A 20,305-nucleotide genomic window follows, 5' to 3' on the forward strand; every position below is an offset into this window, starting at 1 on the left:
GAGTTTAAATCCCCGGTCCTGCGCTCTGATTGGCTGGCTTGCTTAAAGGGGCCCTGATATTCTAGCATTCAACATCTGGGAGAAAAGTGAGCCGAGCTGGGCGGGGCGCAAACAACAAGTCGAACGATCAACCAATCGGAAACGATACGATCCTAACGCCGCTCTGTGATTGGGTAGAATTCCTGTCAAACTACAGGGCGGGGGCGTGGCCTGAGCGGCTCCCGGAGTGTTGTGATTTCAGTCTGGCTACAGTCTTGTCACAGTAGTGAGGGGCGCCTTTTCGCTGTTCTGGCGCTCTGGGATTACTAATCGTTGACGAAGAAAACTAGCTAAAACTAACAACTCTGCCTTCTTCACCGCTTCTTCTCTGCTACAGTATCTTCTCTGAGAGACAACGACGATATTTCTTTTTTTCCACACTGGAGGTACGAAGGAAACAATAAGGTAATAAGTGGTTCGCTTGCTAGTTGAAGACTTTGCTGCTGCTGCTGCAGCAGCTGCGCTTACTTTGCTCATTAGGATTCGGATTCTCCAAGTTTGACAATGCAGAGATATTATTTCACTATTTTAAGGGCGTTTAAACCTTTAGTCAGTTTTAATCCCGTTAACATTTCCGACACGTATAAGCCTAAACTATCTCTTCACTCTCCCCAAGTTGAATTTGGAGTCCGGAGAAGCCGCTTGTTTTCTCTTTTCCTCCTCTGTGTTTTGGAGTCTTGCTCATTTCTACTCTTGAGGATGAACAGCAGAAATGACAAGCCTGTCTAAGCTGACGTTACACTGATTTTGCAAGATATTAGACATTTTGTTGTGCTCCGCGCTGTGGTCGGATTTAGACACAAATTCGCAGATTTTATATATGCATTGTGCAAATGGCTCATTATAATAAAACCTGCAACACTCGCTCTTTCGCTCTCTGTTGATCGTTGCTGTAAGAGTCATCAGCAACTTATCACGAATTAGCAACTGATAACGTGTCTCTTTGAGTGGCATCTTGCCTGAGACACTAATTGAATTTCGATAGCGTGGTTTATTTTCCCACTGAAACAGGCCACATTTGTTTACTCAAGACCAGTTTGTGCTAAGAAAAGCGACACATAATGGTTGCTTTTGCTGTCTTTCTACTAGCTGATAACATTTACAACAAATCAATTTGAGCTTGTGGGTGCCTGGAAAGGAAAACCGTGTTTGCGTGACTGTTCGTTCATATTGAAACGGCACATTTCCCTCTCGCTTTGCATAGATTTTACCTACTACATCATGCTTACTTCATTTGCAGTTTTGTCTTAATGCCAAACTCGGAGGGAAAACGATGAGCTCATTGTTCTAACAGGTTTCTGCTTTTGCACGCAGAGAGTTTCAGCAGCAGTCTGGATTGGACTTCAGTATTGCCTACGATGCACAAAGAGAGTAGAAACCTGTGTTTTTCTCTCATACGATTCCCAGGAGCCGCTGATGGTTATTTATGTTGGAATAGATTCTCAGAGCTGCTCTTGAGCTATCCTCTGCAGAAAACAAATCATAGTCCCGCTATGATTTGTCTCATCCTGTTGTGCATTAGCCTGCTCATCGCCCTCAGTGGGTGTTCAGTTTCAGTTGAGGCTAAGAACATTTCAATAATAAATACATCTCTCTTATACACAAATAGAGACAGACTACACCACTACTACTTCGATCTTGGCCTGTTGCAAGGCAATATGTGCCATCTTACCTGACTCAAAGGCAGCCTGGTCCTGTTATTTTCTCTGATCTATCCCTAGCCTTGCAAAAGTTTTGCATGCATTTTAAAAATGTATGTTCAGTTTAAGGCTCGGATTGCCTTGAACAGCAGAGGCAACTTCTGCTCATTCAGAATGTGCCTCTTGTTTTGCCTGTTGTGGGGGAAACGTCATGCACTCCCTGTTCCAACCAGTCAGATGTTTAAGTGGAGACAGTGTGGTCGGATCTTGTGATTTTCTTAGGTTTTGTCTCGTTCCTGCTCATCTCCGCTGCTGCAGTGATATCATAGGATGGGGAGAACACTGATGGCTTGCGGTTTCCTACCGCAGTTGTACAGTGACTTTGCACTCTGTGCTGCTCAGTTGATATTGCAATGTGGTTTCAGGTTATTTTATTTGACATGTTACTGGTCCGCTGACGAGGAGAGGTGCTGCTGCCCTGCAGGAGATGTGAGATGCTCCTGTGTAGCCAGAGTCTGTCTGATACTTACCAGCATGTCTGCCTGTACTCCTACTTATATATATATTCAACATTCACAAACAATCAACTCCCCTCTGTTTTTTACAACGCCATTAGGAAAGTCACATTCTGCTGACGGGTGTGTTACAGTCATCAATGTGAGAGAGAGAGAAAAGTACCAACAGTGCATTCATTTCCTCATCACCTCTGAAAATTGCTTGCTCTTTGTCCAGCTCTCATTTTCAGGCCCCGATAGGTCCGTCGCTCAGTTAGCACGGTTAATGGTGCATTTAGCCCAGTTTGTAATTTTACTTCCGATTTCCATTTCGGCACTTGCTTTTAGTTTGAAATGACAAGAGGCCCCGATGGAGGGGCCCCGCATGTGCAGATGGCATCTTCCTAATGGGTCCTCAGGGTAATGATGGTTGAAATAGGCTCCTAACCAGGGGCTGAGGGCGGTGGCCCTTGGGGGACATTCAGCAGGCCTATTTCCATTTTCATCATCGAGATAATGTGCTCAATATTTGAACATAGCTACGTATAACGCTCACACACACACACACACACACACGTAGTGTGTGCAGTTTGGATTGGTTAGAGTGGGAAAAAAACTGAATTTCAGTGGGACATATGAAGATATGTTACATTAAATCCCCAGGCTAACTTGAAGTCGTTGAATTGCTCCCCCCCCCTTCAGTTTCAAGCTCAGTAGAACTTGAGAGCATTGGACAATATTTTTTTGGGCTATTGTTGTGGCACCTCGACAACATCGATTTGTGTGAAGTGTCTCCGACCTCAAGCACATGGCGACATTGTGCGACTGCCGATGTCGGAAGAAAGGGCTGGTGCAGTGCTGTGCTTCAGGAAGCAACAGTTAATCTAAGCTCCTCATCCGCAACATATGGGACTTTGTTTGGCCCTGCACCTGAGAGAGGCATCGGTCTGTGGCACCTCATATTTCATTTTGATAATGGCTGGTTACCCGTGACAACTGGGCAGCCAATGAGAACCCTGTTTCTTGAAGTGGATAGTGGAAAAAAGGGGAAGAGGGTGGGCTATGAGGACATGAGCTCCAAGGCTGTGTCCCTCCACCGTCCCCCATCTTTTCCAGGCTGGTTGTGTTGTGTGCAGTGAAGGGTGTGGGACCCCTGGGGAGTGAATTATTACCTGTCAGCCCCGCAGGCTCCCCTTCATCCATAATCCAGGGCTGACACAGCACAGGCCGGTCCAGGCTATCTGCTGAGACCACCGGGCCTTGGCCTCCAGGTCTGGCCCCGTTTGGCCACAGCTGGAAAGAAATCACATTAACATGTTGCATCAAGCATTACAAATGCACAGGTTAAGAATAGCAGGCAGACCTGCCTCATGCCTTCTGCAGCGTGGCTGAAGTGGGTCCTCCATCACTGTCCTGACTGGATGGGGCTTTTTTTCCAATAGTTTTTAGTCACTCTTCCAACTGAGCAGAAATAACTTCTTTACTGTGCCTGGAAGAAAAGTTTTCCCTCATAGTTTTGCTGATTCAGTGCATAGTATCTCCGAGGTAAATTGGCCTGAATGATTTTTAAAATTCATTTACAGATTGCTTGTGGCACAGACATAATGTATACTGCCAATTTAGTTACATCTGTATCCCTATTATTGTTGCAGCCTCCTGGAAGTAAAGGTGAATGCAGTGGATGTTTTCAGTGCTGACAACCTTTTCTCCCACTAGTCCAATCAGCTATTAAATTTGAATGCTTGGCAGACTTGTAATTACTTTTGATTCCAAAAACAGGCGTGCAGTGGCTTCCCTCCTGTGGTCCTGGTGTGGTTAGTACAGGACTGGAAATTATAGCCAAGCTGATGAGTGTGTAAATTTTGGGAGGAAAAGCTTTGAGGTCAGTGAAAGGCTAGAGGGAAGGAGAGGGAGAAGAAGAAAAAGATGGCGGGAGGCGGCAGACCACAAACTGGACAAGTGACAGGCCTCGGCCTGTCCATCCAGACTGGCTGTCTTCCTGTGGTTTTGTCGAGCTGTTCTTCAGAAACGTTAACCCCTTGTCGAACATGGACTCGGGCTCTGCTTGCCAACCCGCCACGGCCACAAGCAGCGCAGCAGGAACACTGGATGACTGTCTGGTTACGCTTCATGAAGCACAGTGGATGGAGTCCAGCAATTAAAGGGGAAAATATAACCTGTAGCTTGCAATGTCAGCAAATGCCTCATATTTATATTTTTAGGCTAGAGAGGGTCTCATGAAAGAATCTTTGTCAATAGTTAAAACCTCAGTTGCTGTATGTTTGCAAGACTTTCATTCTCCTCTGTTTTATTTATATGTAAAGTCATGCACTAAGGTTTCTGTGTTTTGTTTTGTGGTTTTATTTAAAAAAAAAAAAAAAAAAAGAAATCTGAATTCTGCAGCCAGAATCATAATACTTGTAGATTCATGCTTTTTGCCTCCCTCACTCCTGTATCAGTTGCCCTTTAGTCAAAGGAGAGAGTACCTATTCACTATATAATATCATAGACACACACACACACACACACTCTTTGTCTTGTGTGACAAGGAGGCTGTGCGTGGTACCCACAGGGCAGCTTGGAAGCAGCATGTACAACAAAAAGGTTCTCTTGAAAGGAAAGAAAATGAATCATCCAAAAATGAATCCTTGTCATTTTTCATGCATATTTCATGTGAAGAAGTAGCTAATGCGGCTTCATATGTGCATGGATTTTCACAGTTTTAAAGGATTATTAGCTGATGACTAAGCTCAAAGATCTTCAAAACTCCCATTCAGCTGCGTCACCCACAATCCCCAGAATCCTGTTTATTTTAAAAACCTTATCACTCAGTAGCATAATATTAACTCCCGAAAGATTAAGATATTCGAGGCACCACAACACTTTCCCTCTCACCACCATGGAGAGTACAGAAACATAACTTCCCCTCTAAATCCACTATAGTTCTCCTCGCTCCTGTGTTTAATAAAGGAAGCGACTGAAATAAGGAAACAAGTGTCTCTGTAAATAGCTTCTGGCCATACATACCAGTTATTGATTGTTGAACTCTTAGTTGGATGGGCTGGGGGATGGCAAAAGTGCATTGGTTTGTTGCTCCAAATTATCTCTTAATCACTTCATAATGAGGGCAGACCTCCCGCATCATTGATTAGCCAGCCAGGCTGAAAGTGGAGCAAATCACCCTCCTGATTTCCCAATCTCCTGTCCTTCTTGTTGGTAGTGGAGAAATTAGACACTACTGTGAAAGTTTGTTTTCAAAAGGAAATGTTAATTTTATTAAATGTTTTACAATTCATATACACCACGAGACACAATAAATTTGTGAATCGTCAGAGCTTTGCCATATTGTTTATGCCCTTAATCGCAATTTTTTTAATAAAAATTTACTGAAACTGGCAGTATCTCACCAACCTAATTTAAGTCACATTTATACGTATGGTAAATTAATTTCTTAACACCTTTTCACCTAACCAACCTGTGCTGAGTTGTAATTTGGACACCGATGATGACTTAAATGATAAATTACAGCTGGGGGGGTCAGTGCAGATGAGGAAGCTGTGGTACAGGAAAAAAAGATGCTGTGTCGGTTGTTAGGGGATGCTTTGGCTTCAGTAAACATGATACAGAACAGAACGAAGCTAAATGTATACGCAGTCAGGAAAGTAGTAGTTGCTTAGGAAACAAGAAATTTGTTGTATCACCTGAAACTCAACCACGTAATAAACTACAAATGACGAATGCATGACCAAGATAAAAGCAATGGCAGAAAACGCACACTTGAACAAGTCTATTACACGAGCTTTGCTAACATGGCTCACAGATGGAACGCAACCCATGAAAGTGTTCAAATCTATTTATACTATTAGGTATTTTGATAGTCGCAAGAGATGTGAAAGAGCCTTTTCTTATTTACTTTGATTTTCTATTTTCGCAAATAAATGCCCCCTAAATAAGTGTTACTCAGTCATAATCCATGATCAGTACAAACAAGTAATATTGTCTTATTGCCCAGCTCTATTTGTTGTGTCGAAACTATTTATTATGTTTTGAGTATTTAATTTTTTATTATTTATTTAATTTGATATCGCTTTATTTAGATATTATTTTATTTTTGCTAATTCTGTTTTGTAAGAAGCAGCACTATAGGCACCCCAGGTTTACATATGTAGATAGGTATAGGACCAGCATGCACCTGGGCGGGTCTATGTTGGTTTTTGTTTTTTGGCAGCAGGAGCCATGATTTCTTTGTTCTTTGGTTGGTTGCTTGCTTGCCAAGGATAAGTGAACAAAGAAAAACTGAATGGACAATGGACTTCTCACCTGGATACAGTTAGTGCTGACCAGTACATCGTATTTTCATCGTCATCGCGATATGAACATGCGTGATAAACACATTGCAGACGACTGCCTGAAACGCAATGACTAAGAAAAACCATTTAATTTAGGGATGGGTATGGAAACCCGGTATTAAACCAGCCCCGTGGCGAAGGCCGTAGTATTTATTATCACGCTGCAGCCTCTGCCCTGCTCTGTTGGACTGAGCTCCTCCACATGCACACGCACGGCGGCCAGCAGAGCCAGCAGAGACAGTGAAGTGATCACTCGAGCTGAGGACTACGATCGTTACTGTAAATGCAATCAAACCTTCACGAGTAAAAAGCCAACACACCTGTTCAACCAGCATAAACATGTAGACAGCGTTATTTTAATCTGCTCTGTCTGTAATCTCATATGTTTTTACACAAGCACAGCACGCTAGCTCGGTTTATAGTGAACTGTTAGAAACAAGCTAAAACGAGGCAGTCTGTATGCAGTCTAACCAGCTGTACCTGCAGGTGAATCACATCAGCAGCAGAGGGAGGAGGACAGACGACAGGAGGAAGGATCGATACTGACTGATGTCTGAGTTCTTTAAACTTCGCTCTGTATTTTAATGTCAGGAATATATATATACATATATATTTAAATACATTTTAGATTAGTTTCCAGTGAGATATTATTGAGTTTATATAGTGACTTTGCTGTTGCTGCTCTAGAAACAACATTTAGTTATATTTAAAATATTCTGTTCTAATCCTGTTCTGAATTTAAAGACAACCAGGTTGACATAGTAACTGTATAGCCAGTATGCACACTTCAATATTTTATTAATCGCAAGTCATATCATCATCGCACTATTGAACTAAGTTATCACACATCACAGATTTTCTTCATATGGTGCAGGCCTAGGTACAGTTCATTCCTAAGGTGCATCAGTTGCATTTTGATTATGACAAATAACCACAACGTGTTTTATTAGTCCATTGCGGGCAGTGTTGCAAATCGGCAACTGCCTTATGGCTGTGTTGGATTCACAAGACTCTGGCATCAGTGTGATTAAGTACCTTTTTTTTTATTTTTTTATTTTTTTTTTTTAGTATTTATACTAGAAAATAAATAGGTGTGTGTGTAAAATCTCTCTCTCTCTCTCTCTCTCTCTCTCTCTCTCTCTCTCTCTCTCTCTCTCTCTCTCTCTCTCTCTCTCTCTCTCTCTCTCTCTCTCTCTCTCTCTCTCTCTCTCTCTCTCTCTCTCTCTCTCTCAGCATCACCTTTTTTCCTCATCTCCATCTTCATTGCTGAGTGTTTGTTGCCGTGGGTTTTCTGTGCTTCGTTTACCAGAGATTGGCTCTCAGTCAAGTGTTGTGGGCAGCACTGTAACGTCCTTTTCCATATATTTTTCAATTTGTGACGTTTTAGTTTTTGATAGTGGAGTTATTTTCTTTGCCTGTTCAGCCATGGTGGCTATCACAGCTTCTGCTAACAGCCCAGTTACTCTCCCATTTCCTCCAAACAAACGGCTGTTGTTGCTGCAGGAAATGTAACCATCCATCTTTGTGCCAGAGGTTATTTCCCTGGAAAGACCTACCAGACACCCAGGGCCTCTCACAATCTCTCTGATTTGGTGTGCACTCTTAAAAAGAACGTTTGGCACAGCAGACATTTGTCTTGTTTTCAGCACAAGAAGTTGTTACTGACACATGTTGCCTTGAATCAGAACATGTCTCATCCCAAACGAAACAGAGTTTGTCTGTTGAAAATATCCTTTTTTTTTTTTTAATGAGATGCTTTGTCCTGACATGACATGTTTGGCTGCATATCATGAGTGAAACAACGCACATCCTGCCTTTGGTGACACGGATTGTAATCTCACAACTGATTTTGAATGATGAAATTGAGAAAAAAGAAGGTTGAGCCAGACGTGATAGAAAAACAGGTTGGCTTCATTAAAGTTGGCTGATGATGCCTGAGAATCTTCTGTCGGCCGTGTCTATTTTGGCTCAATTCTGTTTTTAGACTGTTCGTTAATCTGTTGTTTAAACGCAAACGAGTTGGACAAACTTCTCTGCCAGACTGTTTTAATTTAGGTTTGATTTAGCAGTCAGCTGCATGCCTAAGCTCCTGCTTTATGCAATTTTAAGATAAGAAAACCTTTTTTAATGTAGTTTTAATGCAGGTGATCTTGTGAAGGTTGTCTGTAGAGAGGCTGAAAGTTGTGAATAAACAGCAGTTGTGACACTGAACGATCTGCTGAAATTTAGACTTGAGAATTAAAGCTGCAAGTAATGATTTTTTTATTATTAATTGATATGTCAGTTACTTTTTGATTCACAGTATATGAAATGAAATGAATGATGACAAATGTCTCAAAAGTTTCTACAGCCTGAAGTGCTGTCTAAAAATGTCTTGTTTCGATTGACCTGCAGCTGAATCAATTAGTCAATGTAATCAATTAGTCGATTGTCAGTTAAATTTATAATTTTTTCAAGCACAAATGCAAAAAAAGTACCTAGTTCCATCTTCTCAATTGTGAGAAAATGCTGCTTTTCTTTGTTTTATGTGATAGTAAACTGAATGTGTTTGCGTTTTGGAATGTTGGTCAGACAAACCGAGCAATTTCAAGATGTCACCTTGGAAATTGTGATTGGTATTTTTCATCATTTTCTGACCTTTTTTATAGACCAACCGATTGGTCTAAATCGGTTGGTCTATAAATGGTCAGTAGTTGCAGCCCTAGTTTGACCTGTACCGTGTACAGTTTACAGTGAAAATATAAAAAAGCATGGATTGTCAATGATGATAATTGATTATTTGATTAAATGTTTGAGGACTAATCAGAATCACTTTTTCTGATTGTGTTATGTGTTCTAGTAGAGTGAAATCCAGCAGAAATGCACTGCAATGAACACATACTGTACTATGTCCTGTAAAAAAAGTGTGGAAGGTGTTGTTGAAGTGGTCTCCGTTCCTGAGGCTGCAGAGTAGATCTACAGAACAGCGGGTCGTGCAAAGCAGTGTCGGTTAAGAGTTTTTGGCAGAGTGAGACGGAGGGATTGAATTTCTGATCAATTATTTTTCGGTTTCTCTTTTGATAATCCGTTGTACAGCAATTGTCTGGCTTTTCACATCTTGGCTAAAGCAATTAGGCTGACTGCATGACTGAGGGGGGGTTACTATAGAAGTAATTCTGAATTATGATCATGTCTCATTGTTGCTTATTGCTGTTTTTCAAAATGAGAATTTTTATGGTCCTGAAACGTGAAATGAAGCAGGAAATTAAAAATCTAAGATAAGCCCTTTTTTGTCCTCTTCATCCAAAGCTGCTGCCTTCACACAGTAATACCCCATCATATCCCATCCCTGCTCTGCACACGCTCAGAACGTGACAGGTATTCACATATTTCATCTATTTAAGTGTTCAGTGAAAATATGCTATATTTTTTCAGACAGTTATTTGAAAATGAAATGGACTCTCCCCTCAGTAGTGTAATGTGACATGTGTACCTTGAATGAGGGACCTAACTGCATATAATTTGCTTTAACTTTCCAAAAATAGCAGAGCCGTTTGACCTTGTTCCTTGAAAAGTTGGCAAAGTCCCTTCGCACCTTCTGTACTGTACACCCTTTGAATGGACAGCAGGAAGTTAAACTCTGCAAGCCCTAATTTTAGGTGAAAGGTTCATTGATGGTTTATAAAACTCAGATTGGATTCCCAACTCTACTTCTCCCTCAGGCTCTTTATCCAATTTCTTATGCATGCACCCTGTGCTCTGCAGATAGGAATTGTGGCAGATTTTCCGCAAACAACACTCTGCATACCCTCATACTTAAATCTGAAATGTGTTAAATTTAGAACATGCAGTGCTTTTTCTTTTAAGATTTAACTCTGAATCCCTGTGTGTGTGTGTGTGTGTGTGTGTGTGTGTGTTTGAAGTGTTTACCTGTGTGCAAGCATTTGGGGGTGGATGTTGGTGGTTGTTTATAATCTACACTTTAGCTTTCACGCTATTATTTGTGTATATTTTAGTGGTCACCATATGTGCAGTGAATATTTGGCCTGGACATGGTGTAAGATAAGTCTGCTCGCCTACACTTAGCTTGGTCATTTTCCTCCATTTCTCAGAACTCCGGGCTCGTTTCCATCGAATCAAGTCTATTTTTAAACCGGTCTTAGGGGGGAGAGTGTGGGGGTTTATCAGGGGTTTCAGTTAGTGTCATATGAATCCAAACCGGGCAGCGGTCCAGGGTGAGTAAAACACACCTCCTCCTCCCCTACAGTGCCCTGAACTCTTCCCATTCCAAGAGAGTGTGTGTGTGTGTGTGTGACTTTATTAACCATGTGTTGACTCACCCCTGCAGCTGTGAGTTTGGAGAGAGGGTGCATGCTTGTGGTCAGGAAAAAATAATTGATTCTTCATAGATGCATCTCTCTTGAACGGTTTTAGCATTGGTGCAAAGCAGTCTTAATTGGAATTTTAAAATAGTGCTTAATTTTTTAAAATTGAAATGTATGTACTGTACAAACCTCTGAACTGAAATACATGATTAATTTATGTATCAAATAATTTACTGATTTAATTTTTTCTATTAATCTGTGTCAAAAAAAATAAAATCACAATGTCTGGGCCACTTCTTCAAATTGCTTGTTTTCCCCAACCGACAGACCAAAATTCGAAGATATTTAATTTCCAATTATCAAAATCAGAGAAAAGCAGCAAAGCCTTGCAGTTGAGGGGCTGGAACCTGAATAATCGAAACAGGAATAATAAATGACTTATGTCTATTGACTAATCTATTAATCGACTAATCCTTTCAGCACTAAAACTAACACATGTAAAACACCTCAAGGACAGTGAAGCATGTTGTAAACAAACTGCCAGTTGTCATACATCTGTTGTTTTTAAAAAATTTAGGCATGCGCAATATGGATTTTTTTTTTTTTTTAGCTGATACGATAACCTAAAATATCACATTTTTGTATTTTGTAAAAAGATGTCCATAACCTGTAGTTTATGCACACCTGAGGGTAAGAAATCTTGATAGCTGACTGGCAGATGCAAACAAAACTGTAAAATTCATCTTTAACAGGCTTGGATGATGCTCTCCCTGAGACAATCCTGACAATGGCCACAACCAGGGCAAATTTGACCCATGTCACAAGTTCCTAACAAGTAAATAAATGTAATCTCTGCTCACAGGTATCATGCAAAAGTAAGTGCATTCTACAGCTGTACAGCAATTAAAGCCAACTGAAGTACCATATATAGACATAGTGTAGCAATGTAGCCCCGATCACTTTTTTTGCCGCAGATACGATTACCGATTGTCTATGACCCATATCGGCCGATACACTGCCATTACCAATCGTGTTTTTGTTGTATAGCAGTATTAAAACATCAAGTACTGGAATACTTTGAAAATAGCCCCCCTTTTAAACAAAGTGCTTAAAAAGGTCTTGAAATTCAAGTGAACCACGTAATGCTGTCTTATACTTTGTTCATCAAGTCATTATAATTAAATTGCTCAGAAGCAGAAATCGCTCAGCATTTTCTTTTTTAAAATTGGGACGCATCACTGTCTCCATCTCTGTCTCATCACCGGCTCTCCCTCTCCTTTCTTCCTCACCTTGATGAGTCCTTTACTAAAAACTAAATGTGCCAGGGAAGTGTAAATTTAATCCAGCATGGCTGGAAATTGAGCGACTGGCTTTTGACTGCTCTCTTTTATACCGACTCCTGACTCCCCTTAACCAGCTAGTAGGGGCCGCAAGTAATCAACAACTGCTATTTTTACAACAGAGTATCAACCGATAATGATCGGCGTCCGATCGATCTGGGCGTCCCTAATGTGGTGTACTCTTTGTAACAGCCAGGTGATGTGCAAACAAAAGAACACAAAATATAGGCATCTTCAGTCCTGAGTGAAAACGTAGCCCTCTAAGTCCAATGAACAAGGCTCAAAGATGGATAAATCTACATCCTAAAATTATGAGAGGGAGATTTTTCTGTATGAAAAGTGAGCATCTCTGCCTTTTCGCAATCTATGCGATTTCTCTTCTATCTTCTTGTCTACATGGGAAACAGCACTGAACAGCTGTTAACTATCAACACTTGTGCTCGTGTGTGTCCAGCAGTGTTCCAGTTCGGGTCTTCTTAGGTGGAGGATCCTCCGTCGCCTACTTGCATCTCTGTGCTGACTATCGACCGTTTCCTTCACGACTGTCACTAGCAAATAGCGTGCTCCCTCCTTCTTATGCGAGTTGAAATACATATCTTAATAGCGAACATCGAGCAATCATTGCAAATAGCAACTATGATATCCCTTTTGGACACGGAAAACTTCCACAGCTTCCCTCTTTCATGCTCACAGACGTCATTTTTGGCACGCGCACCCCTTCACTGGGAACACTGCATCGAGCAGCATAAACCAGACTCCTCTCATTTTAAGCATCATCTTATCGGTCTGTCATATCGGCAGGAATGTTCATATCGGGTAGATCCCAATATTTCATTTTAAAGCCTTTTATCAGCCGATACCATGCTGATATTATCGTGCATCCCTAAAAAAATTATTTGAGAAATACATTAATCTGACCTTTCTCATGATGGATATTGATACATATCTTATTGTGAATGTGTTCAGTAAGAAAGCAGATGGAAAATAAACATTTCTAGCACCCGGAATCAAAGTCAAAGCATGAGTTACCTGGAGATTCTGAGCAGTGTATGTATGAGTGTATAGGCCTGTCTTTATGTTGTGATGTACAGTAAGTTTCCACATCTGATTATAAATATTGGCAGTTTGTTTTGAAGCATGTTATTGTATGTCAAATATCTGCTGTAGATGAAAACGTTCAAGTTGTTTGTCAGAATATTGGATTAGAGTCAAACTGTGATCTTCCAAACATGAGCACAATCTCAGAGTAATCGCTGATGATGATTTCAGTCATAATTGTGCAGCCCTGTGTGTGTGTGTGTGTGTGTGTGTGTGTGCGCGTGTCTGCAGTGATGTGGATGGCTGCTTGGGGCTGAAAACGTGTTCATTAATTAACTCTGAGGCTGTAAACTTATTTCTGCCAAGGACACAAACACAACAAAACTCCTCCCACTCAGTCACACAAGCCACTTCCCTGGTCCAGCGAATTAATCCTTGTCGGATGTTTGATCTCTCTTCTTTGCTTTCCTGTATTTCCTCCCTGCCTCCACCGTCTCTGTCCCTGAGGGGCAGTTTCTGGTGACTGACTGCATGAAAACCAACTCAGGGTAAACAAAGCACCCACCACCAAACCAGGCTATTGCTTTAATGTCACAACTCCATGACAGGCGGCTGGGTGAAAGGAATGAGGGGGCAACACACTCACACTTTCACTGTTAGGCCATGTCTGAGGCTGACAGTAGCCTTCCAGCAAAACGCAGACAGTCTGCATTGGTGTTGGCCTGGTACCAAGAGGATAAAATGTCAGGAAGTCCAGCTTGAAGGCTATCACACACAAAGACGCTGCACGGCTGATTATACTCCTTTGAGGCAGGATTTTACAACTTTCTCAACGTTATCATGTCGGTTATAATTTTCTCTTGTGTCCAAAAGGCTACACGCTACAAAGAATTCACCTAGTATGAACACTTGCATGTATTTGCTTGACCAATGTTGTAATTGCACATAAGCATTCGTTACACACCCACTAATTGCCACTGTCCATCGTCATTCCATTCATAAAAATGTAACCATGCCCATTACATTATTCGATTGGTCACCAACTTCCCACTCCATGGACAGTCTCTCCTCTGTACTGCAATATTATGGCCTGGTTCAATATCGCTGATTTCCCTCTGAGTAAGGCGGCAGCAGCAGCCTCAAGTCGAGCTGGCCTGCGGTGCATGTACAGTAAGTTATGCATGCCCTTCACAGTGCTTTGCCGGACGATGTTGCTTTATATAGGATCAACTTTTTTGCTGGATGACCATCATGTTGCAAAAATCCAGCTAGGTTCAACATTGCTTTTCAAGTTGGATGCAGCACTGAACCCGGACTTTGCTTGGTAAAAACCTATTCATGTGTAGTTCAAGCTATTAAATTTTGCCATTTTGTTTTTTTAATGCCATAAATCAATGGCATACTGTAACTACAAGTCTTCAATATATGGTATGATCTTCTGAAATATGATCTTTTACATACATGTAAAACATCAAACAGCCTTAGCATCATCATGTTTTGTGTTCGTGAAATGTGTTGGGGAAAGCCTTTACCCACCAAACATACATGAGCAAAGTCAGATGGTGACTCCCAATGTCGTTAACAGTAAATTCTTTGTATCGTCCAGCACCAAGTCAAGCTTTCACTTCCTTAAAAGCGTCACTCAGACACTCATTTAAACTCAAATGTCTGCTTTACTGGCATGACAGTAGCCAGTAAAATATAGTGTAACAAACAAAGTTATTGTCACAAACAAACCGGATTTGTTATTATCAATAGTATTATAGATAAACAGACTGTCACTCATTGGCTCTCTCAGCCATCACCACAAAGTCGATGTATATCTATGCATACATTACAAACAGCCTGAACATTAACATTAATGAGTGATGAAATCCTGACCATCCTTGAACAGTTTCAAAAACTGGACAGAATAATTGGACGCAAAGACTTTTATGAGGAAGAAAAGTTTTGTGCAAGATATGTGGAATTACATTTAATTAAATCTCTTGTATAAGTTTCATTGACTGTCTAATGGAAATCATGAGTCATTTAACAAGCACCTGCACCCCCACTATGATCTGGCGCACTTCCTGCAGCGTGTTCCACTTCGGTGTTTGCCGCTCGTCAGTCAAAGCCCCTCTGATGTGGAAATTGAATGTGTAAAAGAGAGAGACTTACTGCTCTGTGCCCAACACGTGTAGGAGACACAGGTCAGTTACTGCGCTGAGGCGGTCCATTCACCAGGAAGATCTTTTTAATTAGGCTATGTTCTTTTAATTATCCAGCCAGCATAATGTCTGTGTCCATTTGTCACCCCTGCTTTGCTCAGGTGGAGCTGGGTGAGTATACCCTCTTTTGTCTCCTCGCGGTTCCAGAGGTCCCTGCTTCCTATTATATGTCCTTATTCACTGAAATGTATTTTTTTCAATTTCTCTTTTAGATTAGCATGATAATACCCCATGGAGGGGAGGGAAAGTGGTGAAGAGCTATTGCGGGACTGCTCATCAGATTCACTGTGTGCAAGACCGTGGTTATTATCATACTGAATGCACCATCAGTTAAACTAACAGCCTGAATTCCGACATTTATCTCCATATCATAGACCGACTGTCAATTGTGTAGGGAGCACAATGGCAAATTATGGGTTATGTCTTGCTCCTTGGAGTCTGGATCTTTCCCCAGTGTAATTACACTATGCTAATTTTGCCCCCCCCCGTGCACTTCCCATGACAGAAACAAGGCTTCTCAATTGTTAGGATGTCGCAGACTTGGGTAAAGTGAAATATGAGTGAATAAATGTTGGTTTGCGTACTGATGGCTCCCACGAAACTTGAGCGCATCCTCTGTTTCTCCATTCAGCTCTGGGGCATTGAGGGGAAAAGGCTCAGCTGGAGCTTGTAGCCATGTTTCCAGAGACGGGGTCGGATGCAGGTCAGGCCACCTTGAACTCCTCAGCTGGATTTATTGTGTCAGAGGTGGACAGGGTCAGGCCGCGCTCCTCCCCTCTCCTTCTTCTCAACACTAGGAATTTGTTAGCGTTGGACACGGAGCAGACACTGGCAGCACAGACAAATCCCTGTCACGCTCTCTGAGGAGAACCCTGCTGGGGTCACAGGTGATGTGGTACGGGGAGGCGTCCCTGTGGCATGACCTGAATACTGATTGATTTTCTTCCTGCCTGGTGATAGTAGGGAGGGGTCAAGCCACTTACCCCTACCCCTTGTGGTGATGTGGAGTGAGGGAATGTGGTACAAAGGAAGGGGAAAGACACTCTCAGTCACAACATGCCTGACTCCTCCGCTTGACTGTGTACCTCAGTGGGTGTGTGTTTTCACTTTCCCTGAAACAAGACACTTGACCACATATTTTCCTTTTTAATAGACAGCTGAGTGGAGAAAGGGCCGGAGTGTGGTCTGTTTGCCAGATGATCATTTGGTTGTTGGCATTTGTTTGAAGACAGAAGAAGTTCCTCTGCTAAATTTATTAGTTGTTGTTCAAAAATGCACAACCATGGTGGCCAGTGACAATTATATCAATCATTCAATATGTGCAGTTCAAAGTGGGAAAGGGAAATTCTATTTTCATACAACCAGTGTTTTATTTTTGGAGTTATTGCCATCATTCCGATCTGTAATAACGTTGCACTAACCAAGTTAATTGCTAAGATTTGGGAACATTGATAATGCTAAAAAGAAGTTTGACAGGGCAGAAACAAAACCTGCATTTGCAAGAGAAATCGAAGGCCAATGGTAAAATTATATGGTAATAAATATTCATCACAGTTTACAGACTGACTTTGTGGATCAGCTTTACTAAAATATTTGCTGTAGTACATTTTTGCTGTACAATGAAGGATTATGACCAACATTTCATGTGCACTCACTCTTACATCTGAATGAAGTGGTTTAGATAATCTGGCTAAACTGTTTGTTTACAACCTTTTTGATCGTCTAATTGCTCGTTTTTCTTGCCCCATCTTACTTCATTGTAGCAATGTTGCCATGTTCCTAGATCTTAGCAATTACTTTGGTGAATCCAATGGGATCATATCCGATAGGTATGACTGTCAAGACTATGAAAAACGCAGTACTAAACTGCGATTTTCCTTGAAACAAATTCCACTAATAAGGCAATAGAAATATAAGCAATACAATAATGGCAGAAATACAGTATGTACACAAAGAGAAAATGAAACAAAAAGCTAAAATAAAGGTTAAAAATGATAAAATTGCAATAAAATAAGTAAAAATAATAAAATAGCCAAGATAGAAAACAATATGCAAGTCACTGTTTTTACCCTTGACAGTAACATTTATTGTCATTTATTTCTTCCCATAAAAGAATATGCTGCGTTGAACTTAAACTTACTTCTATTCTTTAAGGGTAATTGTTCCACTTTCAGCCACTAACTGATAAAATATGGTGTTCTCCAATAATGCACCATACTGCTGACATATTATGATATTGGAACAGTGGTCTTACGGCTATGTGGGTCTAATTTTGATGAATGGACAGCTTATGTCATACATGCATTATAAATAAGTTTGTCCTTATCCAATATCTGCAATGGCATGGTGTCATTTAAATGTCTCCCATCTCCTCAAGTAAAATAGAAAAAGGTCACAAATAAGACTGAAACAGAGAACTCCTCACCACCCTCAAACCTAAATTTTCCCTATCAGGGTGACAATAATATTTGAAGCCGACTTGTTTCTGCTAAACTTTATAGGCATCATCATGTCCTTTTGCTAAACCCCCAAATTTAGAATTCTGATATTAAATGGCGCTTTAATTGGAGACTGACTTGCAACAAATCCATAAAATAGCCAAAATTGTATGTGTTTGGTTGATCAAGTTGTTCATCTCAGCCTTTAAGCTTTGAAAGCTTACTTTTCAGCACATAATCTATTTTGGACCGTGCCACCTACAGCATTGCAATATATTTTGTTCTCAAGGCAAAAAAGAAGCCTGAGACCTGTTTCATTGTTTTATCTTTGCTACAGATTGATATGTCATGGATGTCTATTAAATTGATTCAACAAAAAATCAAAACTCAAAAAATGTAGCTGCAGACGGCAATGGGCCGGTTTAAACCTTTTTTCGCTCAAAGGAAGGAAGCAGCTCGATGGGCCAAAATTAAAGCCTCAGGCAGCAACAAGCAAAGTCACTTCAGCTTGCTTAATTCTGTTTGAAAGGAGTGAGATCAATCACACACTTGTTCCGTCATTACAAAGCCTGCACGTTTTACTTATTGTGCACTCAAAGTTCCACCATTCACCCCCCCTTCATTGGATTTGAACGAAACTCTGTGTGTATCAGGATATGGTGCTGGATGTCTCCAGTGAGTTTAATCGGGATTGCTCAAAGACATCTTTAGTTTTGATAAAATATGTGGTAGGCCACGCCCACTTACGCCAATCAATATGAAACTTCAGATTTTGGTTAATACTTGCCCCCAGAGCATGCACATCAAATTTGGTGAAATTTTGAAAGTACAGTTTTTTGGGGTTTTTTTGGCATTTGTGGCAGGCCCTATGGGTTGCCACAAATGCCCGCCACAAAAGTCCCAAAATGCTGTATAAATTTTTCTTTTGGTGATAGACTCAAAATTCAGAAAGTTCTATTCATTTTACAGTTTTTCATATTATGCAAATTAACAAAAAAATCCATCATGGTGGACTTTAATGGTCGTTAAAAGGCGTTTTTTTTTTTAAGAGGACATTGATCTTTGAAATTTCAAGTCAATCGGAGTCACGGTGTGAGGAACGTGGCCTTTTCAAAATTGCATTTTTGAGCCTTAATTACAGTACCATCATGTGGCCGATTTGGCTCAAATTTCTGTGGAAGCATTTGCACATAATTTCCAGTTATTCGGCAAATTTTCGTGTTTCTAGCTCATTCCAGCTCATGGCAATTTGAGCCGCGGCATAAGGCAAATACCGGCACAAACTCAATAGGGTTTTACGGCTTTGTGGTTTGAACCCTAACTACTCATTAAAAAAACTTTGTTTAAATTCAAGCTACATTAAAACCTCTTTCATTTTCTACATCTCAAGAAACCAGTAGAAAAGAGACCCATTCCAACAAAGTAATGTTTCCGTAGCCACAGAATGAATTGATTAATTAAGGCTTGCTGGGAAAGAAAAAAAATAAATAAGAGCTAAGAAGAAAGGTAGTAATAAATACATTTTGTGAAGTAGCTGACCATTAGCCCATATCTTAATGGTCTTGAGCTTTGGATTATCCCAAGAAGCTTCTAACGCTAATCCTCAGACCAGATCAGGCATCCTGGAGTTTTGATCTGGGATGATGAGTGACTAAATCTTCCTACAGCGGGCTAGGTTGATTAATTAAACGGCTGCCAGGGTAGTATTAATAAGTCGGGGAAATGTGTGTTGGAATGCAGGGTGAGATTTTTTTTTTTTTTAAGATATCTCTCCCTCTAGCCCCCTATTTGCCATGCAAACCCCACCCAGCTGGTACTTCAAATATTATTATATTATATATTGAAATAAACGTTTAACAAGTTATGCTTGACACAGGGCTAACACAGCGAAACAAACATCCGGTCCAATGGTTCAGAGGCCAAGATGACAGAAAATTCTTAATAGAACTGGTAGCCCATTGCTTTTATTGCTTAATTGTGAGTCTGTGACTGTTTGTTTGATTTCTGAACAGAATATTTGCCTAGCCATCAATAAACACTGCGGATCCTGGGCATTTATTTGAAAAGAAATACACAGGGCCCCTTCAACATAACGTATAACTATGGGAATAGTAAAATAATATATCAGCAGCAATAAATGTCCAACAAATTTTTCCAACAATAAAGATGTGTGGGCTTGAGCTGACCACCATCTAAATGAATGAAGTTGGCAAATGTTAAATATATTTTGACCCATCATTAAACATAACTCATTACTAGGCCCTCAGATTGTTATTCTATCAGACAGAAGGCAAGTGACGCGTTTAACGTGTTAAATATTGAAGAAACTGTTTTGTTTCAATAAGTATTTCGTTTTCACACTAAAGTGTTGGTTAATGTCTGTAATGTCTCTTTAAGAGATTGCATATTTTTGGATTATTATCGATTTGGATTATTATTGTCAACGAACGGGA

At 40.7% G+C, this 20,305-nt stretch overlaps 1 protein-coding gene across 5 annotated transcripts in view; it reads left to right on the forward strand.

Moving 5' to 3' along the window:
• Nucleotides 1–208: 208 nt before the first annotated feature.
• The window catches only part of sema6e (sema domain, transmembrane domain (TM), and cytoplasmic domain, (semaphorin) 6E), a 150,175-nt gene continuing 130,078 nt past the window's right edge, over nucleotides 209–20,305 (forward strand). For all 5 annotated transcript variants that reach the window (XM_044209539.1, XM_044209538.1, XM_044209542.1 and 2 more), the window contains exon 1: nucleotides 209–444. The gene's annotated coding sequence lies outside the window, so the exon portion shown is untranslated. The remainder of the gene's footprint in view (nucleotides 445–20,305) is intronic.

Source organism: Siniperca chuatsi, linkage group LG9, assembly GCF_020085105.1.
Source record: "Siniperca chuatsi isolate FFG_IHB_CAS linkage group LG9, ASM2008510v1, whole genome shotgun sequence".
Lineage (NCBI taxonomy): Eukaryota > Metazoa > Chordata > Actinopteri > Centrarchiformes > Sinipercidae > Siniperca > Siniperca chuatsi.